Here is a 19,214-nt window from a genome sequence, read left to right as displayed (position 1 = left end):
AAAGTAACAATATTAATTCTTGTTCTTCTGCAGCAATCACCCAAGAACGTACACGTAGTAACTGCGTGTTCTTCATACCTAAAAAGTCTTTCGTCTATTAGTATTTTCTCTCAGTAGTCTTTACCGTGTAACATTACACTCACTTCTCTCGCTTAATAGTGGATCAGCAAATATCATAACTAGTTACTTTATCCTGTTGTAAAGTCTCTTAGAAAAACACGTATTATATGTGGTAAAAAAAGGAGAAAAGAATAATGGAACTGGATGATTGTAACTGCGTTGACAACGATTGTGTGAACTTTAGGTAATAAAGAGAGAGCATTATGTGTCATGTTTAGTTCTTGTATAGAATTAGGTACCGATTTTATTAAAGATAATATCTGTGTCGGCGAGTACTGAAACCGCCACAGCGATACTTATTAAATATCAAACAAAGATGAGAATATGTGACAAGTATAAATAATAGTCCCCCCTCCTCCCCATGAACCATGGACCTTGCCGTTGGTGGGGAGGCTTGCGTGTCTCAGCGATACAGATGACTGTACCGTAGGTGCAACCACAATGGATGGGTATCTGCTGAGAGGCCAGACAAACATGTGGTTCCTGAAGAGGGGTAGCAGCCTTTTCAGTAGTTGCAGGGGCAACAGTCTGGATGATTGACTTATCTGGCCTTGTAACGCTAACCAAAACGGCCTTGCTGCGCTGGTACTGCGAATGGCTGAAAGCAAGGGGAAACTACAGCCGTCGTTTTTCCCGAGGGCATGCAGCTTTACTGTATGGTTAAATGATGATGGCGTCCTCTTGGATAAAATATTCCGGAGGTAAAATAGTCCCCAATTCGGATCTCCGGGCGGGGACTACTTAGGAGGACGTCGTTATCTGGAGAAAGAAAACTGGCGTTCTACTATCGGAACGTGGAATGTCAGATCCCTTAATCGGGCAGGTAGGTTAGAAAATTTAAAAAGGGAAATGGATAGGTTAAAGTTAGATATAGTGGGAATTAGGCAAAAAGGAATATAAACGTCTCAAAAATGAGATCGACAGGAAGTGCAAAATGGCTAAGCAGGGATGGCTAGAGGACAAATGTAAGGTTGTAGAGGCTTATCTCACTAGGGATAGGATAGATACTGCCTACAGGAAAATTAAAGAGACCTTCAGAGAAAAGAGAACAACTTATATCAATATCAAGAGCTCAGATGGAAACCCAGGTCTAAGCAAAGAAGGGAAAGCAGAAAGGTGGAAGGAGTATATTGAAGGTCTGTACAAGGGCGATCTATTTGAGGACAATACTATGGAAATGGAAGAGCATGTAGATGAAGATGAAATGGGAGCATGATACTGCGTGAAGAGCTTGATAGAGCACTGAAGCACCTGAGTCGAAACAAGGCCCTGGGAGTAGACAACATTCCATTAGAACTACTGACGGCCTTCGGAGAGCCAGCCCTGACAAAACTCTACCATCTGGTGAGCAAGACGTATGAGACGGGCGAAATACCCTCAGACTTGAAGAAGAATATAATAATTCCAATCCCAAAGAAAGCAGGTGTTAACAGATGTGAAAATTGCCGAACTATCAGTTTAATAAGTCACGGCTGCAAAATACTAACACGAATTCTTTACAGACGAATAGAAAAACTTGTAGAAGCTGACCTCGGGGAAGATCAGTTTGGATTCCGTAGAAATGTTGGAACGCGTACGGCAATATTGACCTTACGACTTATCTTAGAAGAAAGATTAAGGAAAGGCAAACTTACGTTTCTAGCATTTGTAGACGTAGAGAAAGCTTTTGACAATGTTGACTGGAATACTCTCTTTCAAATTCTAAAGGTGGCATGGGTAAAATACAGGGAGCGAAAAGCTATTCACAATTTGTACAGAAACCAGATGGCAGTTATAAGAGCTGAGAGGCACGAAAGGGAAGGAGTGGTTGGGAAGGGAGTAAGACAGGGTTGTAGCCTCTCCCCGATGTTATTCAATCTGTATATTGAGCAAGCAGTAAAGGAAACAAAAGAAAAATTCGGAGTAGGTATTAAAATCCATGGAGAAGAAATAAAAACTTCGAGGTTCGCCGATGTCATTGTAATTCTGTCAGAGACAGCAAAGGACTTGGAAGAGCAGTTGAACGGAATGGACAGTGTCATGAAACGAGGATATAAGATGAACATCAACAAAAGCAAAACGAGGATAACGGAATGTAGTCGAATTAAGTCGGGTGATACTGAGCGAATTGGATTAGGAAATGAGACACTTAAAGTAGTAAAGGAGTTTTGCTATTTGGGGAGCAAAATATCTGATGATGGTCGAAGTTGAGAGGATATAAAATGTAGACTGACAATGGCAAGGAAATCGTTTCTGAAGAAGAGAAATTTGTTAACATCGAGTATAGATTTAAGTGTCAGGAAGTCGTTTTGAAAGTATTTGTATGGAGGGTAGCCATGTATGGAAGTGAAACATGGACGATAAATAGTTTGGACAAGAAGATAATAGAAGCTTTTGAAATGTGGTGCTACACAAGAATGCTGAAGATTAGATGGGTAGATCACGTAACTAATGAGGAGGTATTAAATAGAATTGGGGAGAAGAGGAGTGTGTGGCACAACTTGACAAGAAGAAGGGACCGGTTGGTAGGACATGTTCTGAGGCATCAGGGGATCACAAATTTAGCGTTGGAGGGCAGCGTGGAGGGTAAAAATCGTAGAGGGAGACCAAGAGATGAATACACTAAGCAGATTCAGAAGGATGTAGGTTGCAGTAAGTACTGGGAGATGAAGAAACTTGCACAGGATAGAGTAGCATTGAGAGCTGCATCAAACCAGTTTCAGGACTGAAGACCACAACAACAGCAACAACAACAATAAATAGTAGTGACCGAGCATTAATTTCTCTGTCGTCTTCTTGGAGTTACGTGAGTAGGAAGAGCCTGTGACGTTATATTGTACGCTTGCGTAGCATTCTTTTGTCAAGATTGAGAGACACACGCCATTAGGTACTCATTGTAAAGGTGTGTAATAATTTAATCTGTCTAAATGTTTTGAATAGAGTTACTTAGTGAAAACTTGCATTATGATTTGTAATAAGCTTGCCTGGTATTTTATCCCATCCTTTTAAGACGTTTTCAGCTATTTAAATATTATTCGTAGTGCAGAGCTGCGCTACGAACGAACGAGCCGCTGCCGCGGCGCATTCAAACTCCATTAAATCAAACCAATCACACCACAAAGAAGCGGACAGGTAATAGTGAACTAAAATTATTTCCTTCAGCTTTCGGAATTGCAGGGTAGGGCAGCAGATTTTATGATTTGTTTTACAGGTTGGGCGCGGGCTGCTGATAATATATTATTAACAGTGCAAAAACATAGTTTACCTTCATAACATAAAAGAAATCTTGCTTTGCGTAGTTCTGGTCTGGCAAACATTATAGTAAAAACATCTTTTTCTATGACAATAGTCTCATCTTCTCGTGTTAGTCGTGGTGTTTTACTGTTAACAAAAATCCACTGCAAAATTTTGATGTTGAACAATCATTACGTACTGTAACAATAATATTGATACCGAAATAATTAGACCTAGCAAGGTGGCGCAGTGGTTAGACACTGGACTCGCATTCGGAAGGACGACGGTTCAATCCCGCGTCCGGCCATCCTGATTTAGGTTTTCCGTGATTTCCCTAAATCGCTCCAGGCAAACGCCGGGATGGTTCCTTTCAAAGGGCACGGCCGACTTCCTTCCCCGTCCTTCACTAATCCGATGTGACCGATGACCTCGCTGTCTGGTCTCCTTCCCCAAAACAACCCAACGAAATAATTTTCATTAACCTTTTCATTAACTGTAAAGTATGGAAGATATGTTGGACTTTATGGCGAGTTACAGTAACGAAAAAATGTTCCTTTAATAGAAAGCCAGATCCAGAATAATAAGAACATAATATATTTTGTTTTGTTGAAAATTAATGATCCAAAGAAAGTCACAGCACAGCATCCCTAAAAGGTATTCCGGGGCTCTTTTCGTAGCAACATAATATATTTTGTTTTGTTGAAAATTAATGATCCAAAGAAAGTCACAGCACAGCATCCCTAAAAGGTATTCCGGGGCTCTTTTCGTAGCAACATATTTTATCTCATATATTAGTTGTTACGCGAACAATAATAAAACAAAGAAGAGAGCCAGCGAAACTGTATACCAACTTTGTCCCCCCTGTTTGCAACATTATATCATAGACTTTTACTTCATGTTACTGGGAATTAAGTGTCCAGGGCTACATTCAGGGCAAATAAAAAGTGAAATAGAGTGTTCCATATTCTCCATTAGACACTTCTAGAAGATGTGCAGTAGGCACTGTGGATGAAATTTCACGGTGGGACATATGTCAGGAAACTATTCCTTTCCATGTTATGAAGAAATCAGTCTACTCATATTTCGAACTTCACTCTAATATTAGTATTGATGTACACGTATCTCATTTATTCTTTGTAACCACCTAAATAATATTTACTCTCATAGCTCATTGAAATTTAGGTATCGGACTGACTATTACCAGGGCTAACATCCGCCGACTGCATATCTTTCATGCAATGACCATGTGCCCTAGGGAACGATGTCACTGTTAAATTTTCACTCAATATACGTTAGCGTGGGTAAAATATGAAATAAGAAAAGATCGAGAGTTAAATTTCGATATCTTTTTTAGGGTTCCATGCCTCAATCTGTAGAGCCGGAATTCTTACAGGATCCCTTTGTTGTCCATCTGTCTGTCTGTCATACTGCTAAAAACCTTTTTCTCAGGAACGGGTAGACATATCGAGTTGAAATTTGTCACATACTAAAGCCCGTGGTCCCATGGTAGCGCAAAACATTGAAGCTTCTAAGTCAATGCAGTCAAAAGATACGGCCATTTATATCATATTTTGGCACTCGCAAACTCACTCATCGTAATGTATAGGGTACTTCCCCGTTGACCTGCAATCATGATATTTTGCAAGAAGCAAGGTTTCAGAGTACAAGTAAAAGGAAAAATCCAAAACTTGTTAATCCGTAATTACATCACACGGAAAGAATTCTTTCATCAGTTTTTATCTGGCGTCAAAATCAAAATTAAAACAACCAGCAGTTCTGCATTCAGGCTGACTGGGTCGCGAAGTGTCAAACATCAGGCAAGGAATGCTAATGCCCCTGGATATCTGATGAAGGATAAATTACGGAACACGTCATATGAGCAATAAAGCCATCGCTTGCCTGGTGATCCAGAAAATCTTTGAATCCCTGTGACCGATATCTTGGACTGGGTGTTGTGTGATGTCCTTAGATTAGTTAGGTTTAAGTAGTTCTAAGTTCTAGGGGACTGATGACCATAGATGTTAAGTCCCATAGTGCTCAGAGCCATTTGAACCATTTGAACCGATATCTTGCCAGTATCAATGTCGATAACAGGCAAAAATGGAGGAAATTCTCAGTTCCCGGAATGGATGAGCTGTCTACATACATAATTAATTTTGTAGGGAACCCTCGGTGCGCGAGTTCTGCTCGCACCTGGTCAGTTTTTTAATTTACGTTCAGAACACAAATTAATATTTCCTATTGGGTCAAAGTCACACATATTCGCCTTAGAAATCAGACTCCTGTTTTACGTGGACAAGTCCGTTACCAGAGATATCGGTTTATTAGATTTCTCAAATTAACTAGCGTTGCCAGAACAACTCCTTCGCAGTCGCAATACTTTGTATCAGATGTCCTACGCTTACTGAACAATCTGTTTATTGCCGTTCTGTTTACGTATCTTGGAAATATCTTAACTAAATATGACAAAATTTAATCTATCCTTATTAATTCGCGATGCTTCAGATTATTGATATCCTTTATGTCATTGTAATATAAGGCTAACATTTACAGAATACTCACAAGGATCTACGCATGTGTCCTGTATACCGACCATACCCTAACGAATCCACGTTACAGACTCTTCCTCCTATGCGATCACACACCTCACTCTCCAAACACAAGGTCAACAAATGAAATACGGTTGGGCAGTTAGCATACTGCACTGTTAATAACTAATGCTGTGACGACAATGAGGAAGAGATTCAGGCTCAGGAACAGTTGTGTAATGTGTGGGCTAAGCATTTACACGATGTATTTATGGAGTGCCTTTGTGTCTACAGAAATAATGAAATGTCAGTTGCTGTTCTGCCATAGTGAATGTTGGAAATGACCAAGCAGTTCTCTAACTTAACTCTGAGAAAATTTTTAACGTGAAGATAAAGATCTAATAATGCACTATTTTTATTTTGTCGCATCACAAGTTTAAAAAACTTCAAATGATAGACTATTTGAATTAGCTAAACTAACTGCCGCACACATTTTTGTACTTTCTGTCATACCACTACCCTTTGGAGGAGACTGGTTTCAGCCATATAAATGGTCATTAACTAGAGAACTTAACAGCGGTGCAAATTGAGACCTACTAGAAACACAAGTGAGTTCACGTACCGCACCTTCCGTTCAGAATATCTAGGACCTGGTGTGAGAAATAACTCAACTATTGCCATCATCAATCTTGGGATCTTACTAGGTACTTAAAGTTCGAATGTTGTCAAACAAATACTGCGAGAGGTGCTTCAATTTTGTCACTAATCTAAATTCTTACACAACATAAATTACACAAATATTGTCCATTTCTACCATAAGGCGGCGACAAATGCCACTTCCTTGCTTTGCGATAGTTACCTTCCTTTGACGTGTTCTCTGATGACAGGCAGTGCAGATGGATAAATGTTACCGTCCTTGCGCAAATATCAGTTACTTCTAGATGAATGCATAGAGTCAGAGAGGGTCTTAATAACACGTCACACTGGACAAATTGTATCTAAGGATCTGGGAAAATTCTGGTTGACAGTCTGTTTCAAGTTACATTTATGAAGGCAACAGCAAACCCCCGCGAGAAATCATGCCCAGCCACCCGGTCGATGTGTCCTCAGTCATTGCCAGCAACTCTCCAGTAGATGCGGCCACGTGTCTGTCGTACAGCCTGTACCGGCATGCTGCATGTTCAGCAAGATATTTAAAAACATCCAAGCTACAGTCAGAAGCCGATGATACCCATGGGGCATAGAAATCTGCTGCAGTGACTTCTAGGTCTTCGATCTCCTTCTCTCCTTCAACCACAGCAAATTTCTCAGTCATATCTGGCAGGACGCTGTCAAACAACTTTGCATTTGATAGAAGAATGTCATGGGCGTTAGTTCCCAAACGTCTTACACGATTCTTTACATCGACTAGCGGTGGATGACCATAAAAATGGCCAAGGCCTCTTACAGCAGAGAAGAATTCTCCGGATCGGAGCGTGGAATGTCAGATCCCTTAATCGGGCAGGTAGGTTAGAAAATTTAAAAAGGGAAATGGATAGGCTAAAGTTAGATGTAGTGGGAATTAGTGAAGTTCGGTGGCAGTAGGAACAAGACTTCTGATCAGGTGAATACAGGGTTCTAAATACAAAATGAAATAGGCGTAATGCAGGAGTAGGTTTAATAATGAATAAAAAAATAGGAGTGCGGGTAAGCTACTACAAACAGCATAGTGAACTCCTTATTGTGGCCAAGATAGAAAAAAATGGCTCTGAGCACTATGGGACTTAACATCTATGGTCATCAGTCCCCTAGAACTTAGAACTACTTGAACCTAACTAATCTAAGGACATCACACACATCCATGCCCGAGGCAGGATTCGAACCTGCGACCGTAGCAGTCGCACGGCTCCGGACTGAGCGCCTAGAACCGCTAGACCACCGCGGCCGGCAAGATAGACACGAAGCCCACGCTAACCACACTAGTACAAGTTTATATGCCAACTAGCTCCGCAGATGACGAAGAGACTGATGAAATGTATGATGTGATATAAGAAATTATTCAGATAGTGAAGGGAGACGAAAATTTAATAGACATGGGTGACTCGAATTCGATAGTAGGAAAAGGAAGAGAAGGAAACGTAGTAGGTGAATATGGAACGGGGGTAAGAAATGAAAGAGGAAGCCGCATGGTAGAATTTTGCACAGAGCATAACTTAATCATAGCTAACACTTGGTTCAAGAATCATAAAAGAAGGTTGTATACATGGAAGAATCCTGGAGATACTAGAAGATATCAGATAGATTATATAACGGTAAGACAGAGATTTAGGAACCAGGTTTTAAACTGTAAGACATTTCCAGGGGCAGATGTGGACTCTGACCACAATCTATTGGTTATGAACAGTAGATTAAAACTGAAGAAACTGCAAAAAGGTGGGAATTTAAGGAGATGGGACCTGGATAATCTGACTAAACCAGAGGTTGTACAGAGTTTCATGCAGAGCATAAGGGAACAATTGACAGGAATGAGGGAAAGAAACACAGTAGAAGAAGATTGGGTAGCTCTGAGGGATGAAGTAGTGAAGGCAGCAGAGGATCAAGTAGGTAAAAAGACGAGGGCTAATGGAAATCCTTGGGTAACAGAAGAAATATTGAACTTATTTGACGAAAGGAGAAAATATAAAAATGCAGTAAATGAAGCAGGCAAAAAGGAATACAAACGTCTCAAAAATGAGATTGACAGGAAGTGCAAAATGGCTAAGCAGGGATGGCTAGAGGACAAATGTAAGGATGTAGAGGCTTATCTCACTAGGGATAGGATAGATACTGCCTACAGGAAAATTAAAGAGACCTTCAGAGAAAAGAGAACAACTTATATCAATATCAAGAGATCAGACGGAAACCCAGGTCTAAGCAAAGAAGGGAAAGCAGAAAGGTGGAAGGAGTATATTGAAGGTCTGTACAAGGGCGATCTATTTGAGGACAATATTATGGAAATGGAAGAGCATGTAGATGAAGATGAAATGGGAGTATGATACTGCGTGAAGAGCTTGATAGAGCACTTAAGCACCTGAGTCGAAACAAGGCCCTGGGAGTAGACTACATTCCATTAGAACTACTGACGGCCTTCGGAGAGCCAGCCCTGACAAAACTCTACCATCTGGTGAGCAAGACGTATGAGACAGGCGAAATACCCTCAGACTTGAAGAAGAATATAATAATTCCAATCCCAAAGAAAGCAGGTGTTAACAGATGTGAAAATTGCCGAACTATCAGTTTAATACGTCACGGCTGCAAAATACTAACACAAATTCTTTACAGACGAATAGAAAAACTTGTAGAAGCTGACATCGGGGAAGATCAGTTTGGATTCCGTAGAGATGTTGGAACGCGTACGGCAATATTGACCTTACGACTTATCTTAGAAGAAAGATTAAGGAAAGGCAAACCTACGTTTCTAGCATTTGTAGACTTAGAGGAAGCTTTTGACAATGTTGACTGGAATACTCTCTTTCAAATTCTAAAGGTGGCATGGGTAAAATACAGGGAGCGAAATGCTATTTACAATTTGTACAGAAACCAGATGGCAGTTATAAGAGTCGAGGGACATGAAAGGGAAGCAGTGGTTGGGAAGGGAGTAAGACAGGGTTGTAGCCTCTTCCCGACGTTATTCAATCTGTATATTGAGCAAGCAGTAAAGGAAACAAAAGAAAAATTCGGAGTAGGTATTAAAATCCATGGAGAAGAAATAAAAACTTTGAGGTTCGCCGATGACATTGTAATTCTGTCAGAGACAGCAAAGGACTTGGAAGAGCAGTTGAACGGAATGGACAGTGTCTTGAAAGGAGGATATAAGATGAACATCAACAAAAACAAAACGAGGATAATGGAATGTAGCCGAATTAAATCGGGTGATGCTGAGGGAATTAGATTAGGAAATGAGCCACGTGAAGTAGTAAATGAGCTTTGCTATTTGGGGAGCAAGATAACTGATGATGGTCGAAGTTGAGAGGATATAAAATGTAGACTGGCAATGTAAAGGAAAGCGTTTCTGAAGAAGAGAAATTTTGTTAACATTGAGTATAGATTTAAGTGTCAGGAAGTCGTTTCTGAAAGTATTTGTATGGAGTGTAGCCATGTATGGAAGTGAAACGTGGACGATAAATAGTTAGATAAGAAGAGAATAAAAGCTTTCGAAATGTGGTGCTACAGAAGAATGCTGGTGATTAATGAGGAGGTATTGAATAGAATTGGGGAGAAGAGAAATTTGTGGCACAACCTGACTAGGAGAAGGGACCGGTTGGTAGGACATGTTCTGAGGCATCAAGCGATCACCAGTTCAGTATTGGAAGGCAACGTGGAGGGTAAAAATCGTAGAGGGAGACCAAGGGATGAGTACACTAACAGATTCAGAAGGATGTAGGTTGCAGTAGGTACTGGGAGATGAAGCAGCTTGCACAATATTGAGTAGCATGGAGAGCTGCATCAAACCAGTCTCTCGACCGAAGACCACAACAACAACAACAACAACTTTGTTACAGAGACTGCGGTCTAATACGCGCTGTATCATGCAGCCACAGTTTCAGCATGCATGTTTTTCTCCTAGAGGGTGGTACTATTCCTCATATGTCATGCCCTAGAGCCCTCTCCTGCCATAGTAGTTGGTAATGTTGTGTCCAATTCACTTCTCTCGTTGATTCATCTTGTAGTGGATGTGATAAAGCGTTGTGCGCAATGGTTCCGTTTGCGAAACCAGAGCTTGCCTGCATGGTGTTTACCTACGGAAAGGCAAATGGCAAAGGGCGGCGGGCAGCGAGGTTGTATCAGTAGACCTATCACCGCCGAAAACAACCACAGCATTCAATTTTTGGAACAGTGTTTCGTCGTTCGTGTGAAACAGGGTCGTTTCAAGAAATAGGAAATCATGAAGGACGTATCGGAAATGTCGGACACCAGAGTTGGAGGAAAATGTGATTAACACTGTGGAAGGCGACCGTTGTGTCAGTACCAGGCAGCTGGCCCGTCGGTACAGGGTGAGCCAGACGACCATGTGGAACATCCTGCACGACAATTGTTACTACCCTTATCACTTACAGCGTGTGCAGGGCTTACTAGCGACAGACTTTGCACATCGGAGCAATCCCGGGATTTGTGTCATCCATGCTGATCACAGATCGAGGCCTCTTTTACGCGGAGTGGTATCTTCAACTTTCATAACAGTGATCTGTGGGATAGTATGCAGTATGGTGACAGTGAATCATCAGCATCGGTGCAGCCAGAATGTGTGAGCCGTGATAATTGGCGTACGTATTTTGGGACCAGTCTTCCTTCCCACGTCACCTAACAGGCTGGAAGTATCAGCGTTCATTGCAGGTGACTTTGGCTACCCTGCTGGAAGAAGTGCCGTTGATGATTCGAAGTGTTATGTGCCTGCCACATGGTGGTGCTTCAGCTCACTTCGCCGTTAGCGTCAGAACGCATCTCAATCGTGTCCTCCCTGGGAGAAGGATCGGATGAACGGGTCCAGTTGCACGTTCCCCGGGTCTCAACCCATGCCATTTATTGTTATTGGGCCATCTCAAAAACATAGTGCATGCAGAGCCGATTCCAGATATGGAGACACTGGAGCAGCGTATTCATGGTGCCTTTGACATTGTTCGGATGCAGCCTGGCCGATGTGAACGTGTTAGACAAAAACATTCTACGCATGCGTCGAGGCACATGGAAACCATTTTCAACCATATTGTAACTGTGGCGGCATGGTGCAGCGTATAATGGACTGCAGTCTCTGGAATAACGTATGAATGAATAAATAGTCTCTTGCATGGAAACCGTGCTTTTCCGGACGTAAGTTCATTACACCGTTTTTGTTCCGTATCCTCCCATCGATCAATCCCTAGCGTTTGTACACAGTGGAAAAGAATCACCATGTACACCGAGCTAACTTTTGATTCACTCTTGCCGGTCGTTGTGGCCGAGCGGTTCTAGGCGCTTCATTCAGGAAGCACGCGGCTGCTACGGTCGCAGTTTCGAATCCTGCCTTGGGCAAGGACGTATGTGATGTCCTTAGGGTTAGTTAGGTTTAAGTAGTTCTAAGTCTAGGGGACTGATGACCTCAGATGTTAAGTCTCATAGTGCTTAGAGCCATTTGAACCATTTTGCATTTTGACTCACTCTTTTATTTGAAAGCTTCCTTCAGACACCCACATCATGGCCAGCCCCACCGTTTGATTCAGATTCTCATCTCACCACTGCATATTTATATACACAAATTTAGCAGTTAAGTCGGTTCTACTCTCTAGAAGTGTGTAATCGGTTTTTTAGAACGTTATACCGCAGTGGACTTAACAAAAACTGTAGGATTTAGAGCGTTGGCCAAGATGGTGGGAGGAGGGGGTAAGCGACAGGTGAAATTTGATCTCAGTTACACTGTCGGGAAAAAAATTAACACACGTGGAAAGACGACGTCGATTTTGATCCGAACACGGCATATTCCACCTGTGGGATAGTAGATGTACTGTTAATGGTTTCAGCGTCGTACGCCAACAGATAGTGTACTCGCATAGCTACTAGAGCGCCATCTGTGTCTGCTCTTTAATAGGGAATTCTCACAGCAAGAAGGCTCAGTATGGTGCGAACGTTTGAAGAAAGCAGGCAACCATGCCACAGAGATATATTTGTGCTTCCTACAGCCAACAGACTGAGTTTGGAAGGGGTCAAATTGTGGCTTTCCAAGTGGCGAGATGGTCATTTCGGACAAGGTCGACGCGCTGTATCAGTTGTGCAACTATGCTGGTATCAGCGGTCACATGAACGTGCTCACACCCACAGACCACGTTCTGGAGGTTCACACGGCACATATGCCATCCAATATTGCAAGGGAAGCAGTGGCAGATCGTACAGCTACCACAGCACAGATAAGAGGGCTTGTGAATCCTGGAGTGTCAAAACGAACTTTGCGAATTATTAGCAGTGGGAGTACGGGCACACGCACCTCTAGCACTTCTTCCACTCACGCCACAGCATCGACGTGCACGGTTCGACTGGTGCCGTCAGAGGATCACTTCGAAGATGGAATGGCGCGCCGTGATCTTCAGCCATGAAAGCGAATACTGCAAGTGATGGTCGTTTGCGCGTACGACGTAGATATGGTGAGCGCCGTCTCATAGACTGCATTCGTCGTAGACACACTGGCCCCACCCCAGTCCCTGTGGTCTGGGTTGCGTGCGATTAGCTACAACTCTCGTTCGTGTTTAGTATTTCTGGATGGAACGCTAATCAGCACTCGGCACGTGCAGAATGTTGTTACACCCGTTATTTTGCCATTCTTCTAACAGGAAGACGATGTGTTGCTCCAACAGTATAATGCTCGCCCAGAGAGTGCCCTGAAACTCTACGCGCTCTTCAATACGTGCAGCAACTTCCTTGGTCAGCACATCTCCAATCGAGCATATGTGAGATATGACGAGTTGTGTGACTCGTCAACCAACAACTCTTACGAAACTACGTGAACCGTTCGAGCAAGCGTGGAAAAATGTATCCCAGGACAGTATTCGCCATCTGCACTATCGACTGGATCTCAGATTCAGCGCCTTGTTGCCGCCCTTGTAGGCTACATCAATAGTCTGGGTGTTTCAGCATATGCGATACCTGGTACCTCAGAGCCGCTTGTGCTATTGATCTATAAATGTAATCGACGGCCGGAGTGGCCGAGCGGTTCTAGGCGCTACAGTCTGAAACCGCGCGACCGCTACAGTCGCAGGTTCGAATCCTGCCTCGGGCATGGATGTATGTGATGTCCTTAGGTTAGTTAGGTTTAAGTAATTCTAAGTTCTAGGGGACTGATGACCTCAGAAGTTAAGTCCCATAGTGCTCAGAGCCATTTGAACCATTTTTTATAAACGCAATCGTTTCATGCACTCCACATGGACTGTTGCAACAATAAATCTTGAGTGAACTGGAAACTTCTAAAATGGTGCACTTTTTTTCTGGCTTGCAGTATAAAGTAATGAGACTGATTTTCTTTGCAAGATGTGACAACCCTGCAGGCTTGCGTAGGCACAGTGCCTTTGACCTTGGTCTATAAGCTGCTTCTAGTCCAAGCGGCACATCGATGCAACTGCTCAGTCATGAGTTGTGCTGTAATAAGTTAACACGTGTTTGTGTCTCTCGTCATGGAAATGGAACCACATAATATTGCGCAACGGCATGCCATTTCTTTTTGAATTAAATTGGGTGAAAACGCGACGACAACTTACGGTAAGCTTCAGAAGGCTTTTGGAGAGGAGGTTATGTCAAGAGCTCAAGTTTTTCGTTGGCATAAAATGTTTAGTGAAGGCAGAACGAATGTTGAAGATGAAGACCGCAGTGGACGACCATTAACCTCACAGACGGTTGTCAACTTGGCCAAGGTGCGTGAAATCGTACGACCTGATCGAAGATTACCCGTGAAAATGATTGCAGAAGAACTGAACATCAGTCAAGAAACGGTTTGTCTAATAATAACTGAAGATCCTGCATCATGATAATGCGCCATCCCATACTGCTCTGTCAGTACAGCAATTTTTAACCTCAATACAAATTTCAATACTACCACAGCCGCCTTATTCACCAGATATCACTCTGTGAGACTTTTTTCTATTTCCAAGAGTCAAAACGGCGGTCAACGGACACGTTTTTCAAACAACACGAGATGTCCAAAAAACTGTGACGAGGGTCTTCAACTCGTCCAAATTTCGTGGTTTGTGGTTATAGACACAGTTCTTAAGGTATCGCCAAAGAAAAAAGCCACATACTGACAAGTCGGGACACCAGGGAGCCCAAGGAACATTGCCAAAACGTGTGATAATCCGGCCAGAAAACATGCGTCTAAGAACTGTCATTGAAATGTTTGCGGTGTGCGATGTTGCCCCATCCTCCTGGAACCAAACGTGTTTTAAAGGGATTCGTTGTCTTCTTAGTCCTGGTATCAAGAATGTTTCAAGCACATGAATGTAACGAACCGAATTAACAGTAACCCTGGCTCTTCAAAACAATAAGGTCCAATAATGTCAACAGAGCCAAGAGCACACCAGACTGTTACTTTTTTTGAGTGTAGAGGATGCTGGTGGATAAGGTGTGGGTGCTCTGGAGCCCAGTAACGTATGTTGTGCTTATTCACGGTCCTGTTTAAATGAAAATGAGCTTCATCGCTCATCAATAAAATTTCATTTTCATTCGATCCCAAAATCACTTGCATTCTGTAAGCGAAGTCTTCTTGTACAGCAAAATCAGTTTCCTTAAGTTGTTGGACAATGAGCATTTTGTAGGGATGGAATTTTAATTCTTTATGCAAAACTCGTCTAACCGATTCACGATTGATTCGTAACTCACTAGCATGACGTCTAGTTGACCGTCCTGGGCTTCTGACTGCCGCTTGCTTTACCCTTTCAACATTTTCTGGTGTCGTTACTCTGCGTCTCGGGCCAGGATGTTTCTTATCCAGTATGTTTCCAGTTGATCTGAAGTTTTCCACCCATCTGAGGATTGTGGTACAGGTCGGAACAGCTCCATGTCGACCGACATTAAACCGCGCACGAAACAATCGCTGTGTAGCAATAATAGACTCACCACTTTTCACGAAACTGTCACCTGACAAACACTCGACGTTGCAAGTCCCACCGCTCCATAGTGACTGAGTAAATGAAATGGCGTCTTGTGTGGATCAGAATTATCCCCACCACGACCACCTCTCACCACCGCGCCCTCTGTACTACGCAGTTCAAAACGGTTCGTCTCCCGTGTGTCACCCTGTACTATCTGGGCACGGTTGGATCACTGTCGTTTTGGACCAAGACCAAGTCTTGGGTGTCTTTACGTTGCTCTGTCCATACCACGCTTTTTCAAATGAGCTTGCACCAAGTTTACAATTGAAAACAAGTCTTCTGCACTTTTTTCACCTTAAATGACTTCATCATGGATGCCAATACTCTTTGTGTAGTGGTTCTAAATCAGTAACCTAAAGGTGTAAATTTTTATAGTGAGCCTGTCTTTATCCATTCTATGTAAATAACGATATAGTGATACTTTTCAGACAGTAACGGTTATTTTCTTGTGTATTTTGATGGAGTTCTTGGAAGTTCCTTTCCACACAACTTGAGTTCCTACCCAGACAAATTGCATTATTGATTTCTGGTAACAAAATTATTCTAGGAATAGTCTGCTTCGTTTATAGATGTTTTTCTTTGAGGTCTGTCATTGTTCCAGAGTTATAGAATGTTTTTTGCCACCTGTGTTACAATGTCTTCGTTTCGCTCCTTTTGCTTTTTTTGGTTTGTTTGTCTGTTGCAGCTATCCCAAATGGTCTTGTACGAGTTACACAGAACTCAACTATTGAAAAATCCGCAAAAATGAGTTATATAAGTATTCGTGTATTAAATCAGATAATCCATTGCAGTACATGGATTTTTTGAAAACTTGCTATTTCTCTCATTAATCTTGCACATAAAACTGTGATTTTTTTAAAAAAAATCAGACTACAACAAACGATTTTTGCCTTTTGCCAAATGTGAACATCTACCGCTTGTGGCAGACATTTATTGTTCGTTTTCAACAAAGTAGCTGGCGAATGTGGGCTGATTCCCCTTATTCCGCCTCAGTTACACAATGTCGGCGATTACTGCGCAAACACTTTCTCCACGTACGCGTACACCATTATTACCCTATCGCGTAAACATAAGCATTGAGGTTACCCTAGTATGGTAAGAGACGTTCCTGGGGAGGGAGAGGGGGGGGGGGGGGTCCGGCGTGGGGCGGCAAATGGGGTGAGTGGACCGCTGTAGCCAGTTGTGGGGTTGTGTACCACTGAGGGCTATGGCGAGGACGAAGCCTCTCCGTCGTTTCTAGGTCCCTAGTTACATACAATACAGTACAATACAATGGTTGATATTTAGCTGAATTTCTCATAGCAGTGCGACCAAGTCCCTACCACGGTGTAGGGGCGAAATGAAGCAGCTGTTCCCGAACTGAAGCCGCCACATGCAGGGACGAATAAGAATGCTGGTGTAGTGATTTGAAGAGTATGAGAGACAATGAAAAGAAAGCGAAGAAGAAAATAAAATGATGCATACTTCACAAGTCCTACTGAGCAACCAAGTTATCTTAAACGGATGCAGTTTCTTTATGTACAAGGCTTACATCAAAAGATGGGATATCGTAGATATCTATTTAAGAATGTAGGGTTCACCGGCCACATCCCGCAAGAGGAAGAGTTTCCTTGCGAAAACTTCTTATGACGTGGGATGAGGAGGACCCTTAGCAGAAAAAGCTGTTGTCGGCGGCACATAGACACGACTTTTGCAATGGACACCAGACGTTGCTTTAGCGCAGGTGAAAGGAAAGCCCCTTGTCTGTTAAAACTGTGGGACCACTAAATACGCAGTTCCTACACAAAACACTTTGTTTAAGAACATAAGGAGGACGGATGTTGATTGACATGGAACTCTTCCTAGAGTGACTGAGAGCACGGCAATGCTGACAGAAAGTTCCCTTATTGACTGAAGAAAGAGACAGAGAGAGAGAGCGAGGAACGACTTTTTTCACGAGGAAACTCTTAGGAAAATTTTCGCTGGTTAACCAAGTCAAACAGTCCAGAGAAGGGGACCTGCGCTCTTGGAGGCCCCATTTTAGAGGTCAGAGCTCGCAAGAAAAGTAATATAGCCAGTCAGGGCTAGCTTGTAACTAAAAACGTGGTAAAGATAGGGTTCCTTGACAGATGACGTCGCACAGTACACAGAATTTATCTTCAGAACGTCTCCTTATGACGCCAACTCAGAAGGAAGGACGCTGGCACTACCGCAGATTGAGGTCACAGCATTTCTGCCGCCAAAAGCCAGAATATGGCGAGACCGAGCCACTTCTGCATGACATATAGGGAAGGTTAAATCAGTTACATCTTAGAGCTTCACAATAGCGATTTATGTTACAAGTCATGAAACGTTTGCTTGCAAATTCCACACCAGGTGCAAGGTGCTATCTTCCATAATTATACGTGTTTCCTTCGGCACCTCTATCCTTTAGTAACACATTTCACGGTGATTACGCTATAGCAGTTCTCCGCTCGACTCCCATGTCAGTGTAACAGGGTTGTGTTCGCCCAGATTACCTTACCGAGATGTTGCCACATAGTACCATTATGAAATATTATTGAGAATTAAAGGTTTTTGTCATAATTGTGAATTTCCGAGAAGTTAAAAAAAACGAATGAATATAAGTCCGTTCACTTACATTTTGCTTTCGGTTCCTGTTATTCAATGGAACGTACTTTGCGTCTGCCTTTTGCGCTTATTTTTCAGTCTTTAATTTATTTTTGTATGACACAGTTTTATCTATCTTCCTTTCCTTCAACTGTATTGGACTTGAATAGCTGCAATCTCCAGTCTAGGTTGAATTACTTCTTTCGTATTCCTTACGAACGTTATTTGCCTGTGTTATGTCATTGTCTATTTATTTATTATTTATTTACACTTAAATGTTCCTTAGGACCAAACTGAGGAGCAAATCTCCAAGGTCATGGAACGTGTCAGTACATGAAATTACAACATAAAGGTAGTAACAGCTAAAAATAAATGTTTATGAACCAGAAAAAAGTCAATCGATAAGTTTAAGCAAACGCAGTCAACAATACAACGAGAATCAACTTCATTTTTCAAGGAACTCCTCGACAGAATAGAAGGAGGAAACGATTCAGTTTCGATTTGAAAGCGCGTGGATTAGAGCTAAGATTTTTTAATTCGAATGATAGCGTATTGAAAATGGTTGCAGCAGTATACTGCACACCTTTCTGCACAAGAGTTAATGAAGTCCGATCCAGATGCAGGTTTGATTTCTGCCGAGTATTAACTGAGTGCAAGCTGCTTACTTTTGGGAATAAGGGTAACATTGTTAACAAGAAATGTCAGTTGAGAGGCCAATGTCAAAATACCCAGACTCGTGAACAGGGATTCACAAGAGTTTCGTGGACTTGCACCACTTATTGCCCGAACCGCCCGTTTCTGAGCCAAAAATATCCTTTTAGAATGGGAAAAGTTACCCCAAAACATAATACCATACGACACAAGCGAGTGAAAATAAGCAAAGTAGACTAATTTTCGTGTCGAATGATCACTCACTTCAGTTACCGTTCGAATAGTAAAAATGGTAACATTAAGTCTTTGAACAAGATCCTGAACGTGGGCTTTCCACGACAGCTTACTATCTATCAGAACGCCTAGAAATTTGAACTGTTCGGTTTCAGTAATCATATGCCCATTCTGTGAAATTAAAACTTCAGGTTTTGTTGAATTGTGTGTGAAAAACTGTAAAAACTGAGTCTTACTGTGACTTAGCGCTAGTTTA

The sequence above is a fragment of the Schistocerca americana genome, chromosome 1 (genome assembly GCF_021461395.2).
Source record: "Schistocerca americana isolate TAMUIC-IGC-003095 chromosome 1, iqSchAmer2.1, whole genome shotgun sequence".
NCBI classification, from domain to species: Eukaryota; Metazoa; Arthropoda; class Insecta; order Orthoptera; family Acrididae; genus Schistocerca; species Schistocerca americana.
The sequence above is the reverse complement of the archived record's forward strand: the minus strand, read 5'-3'. Positions refer to the sequence as shown.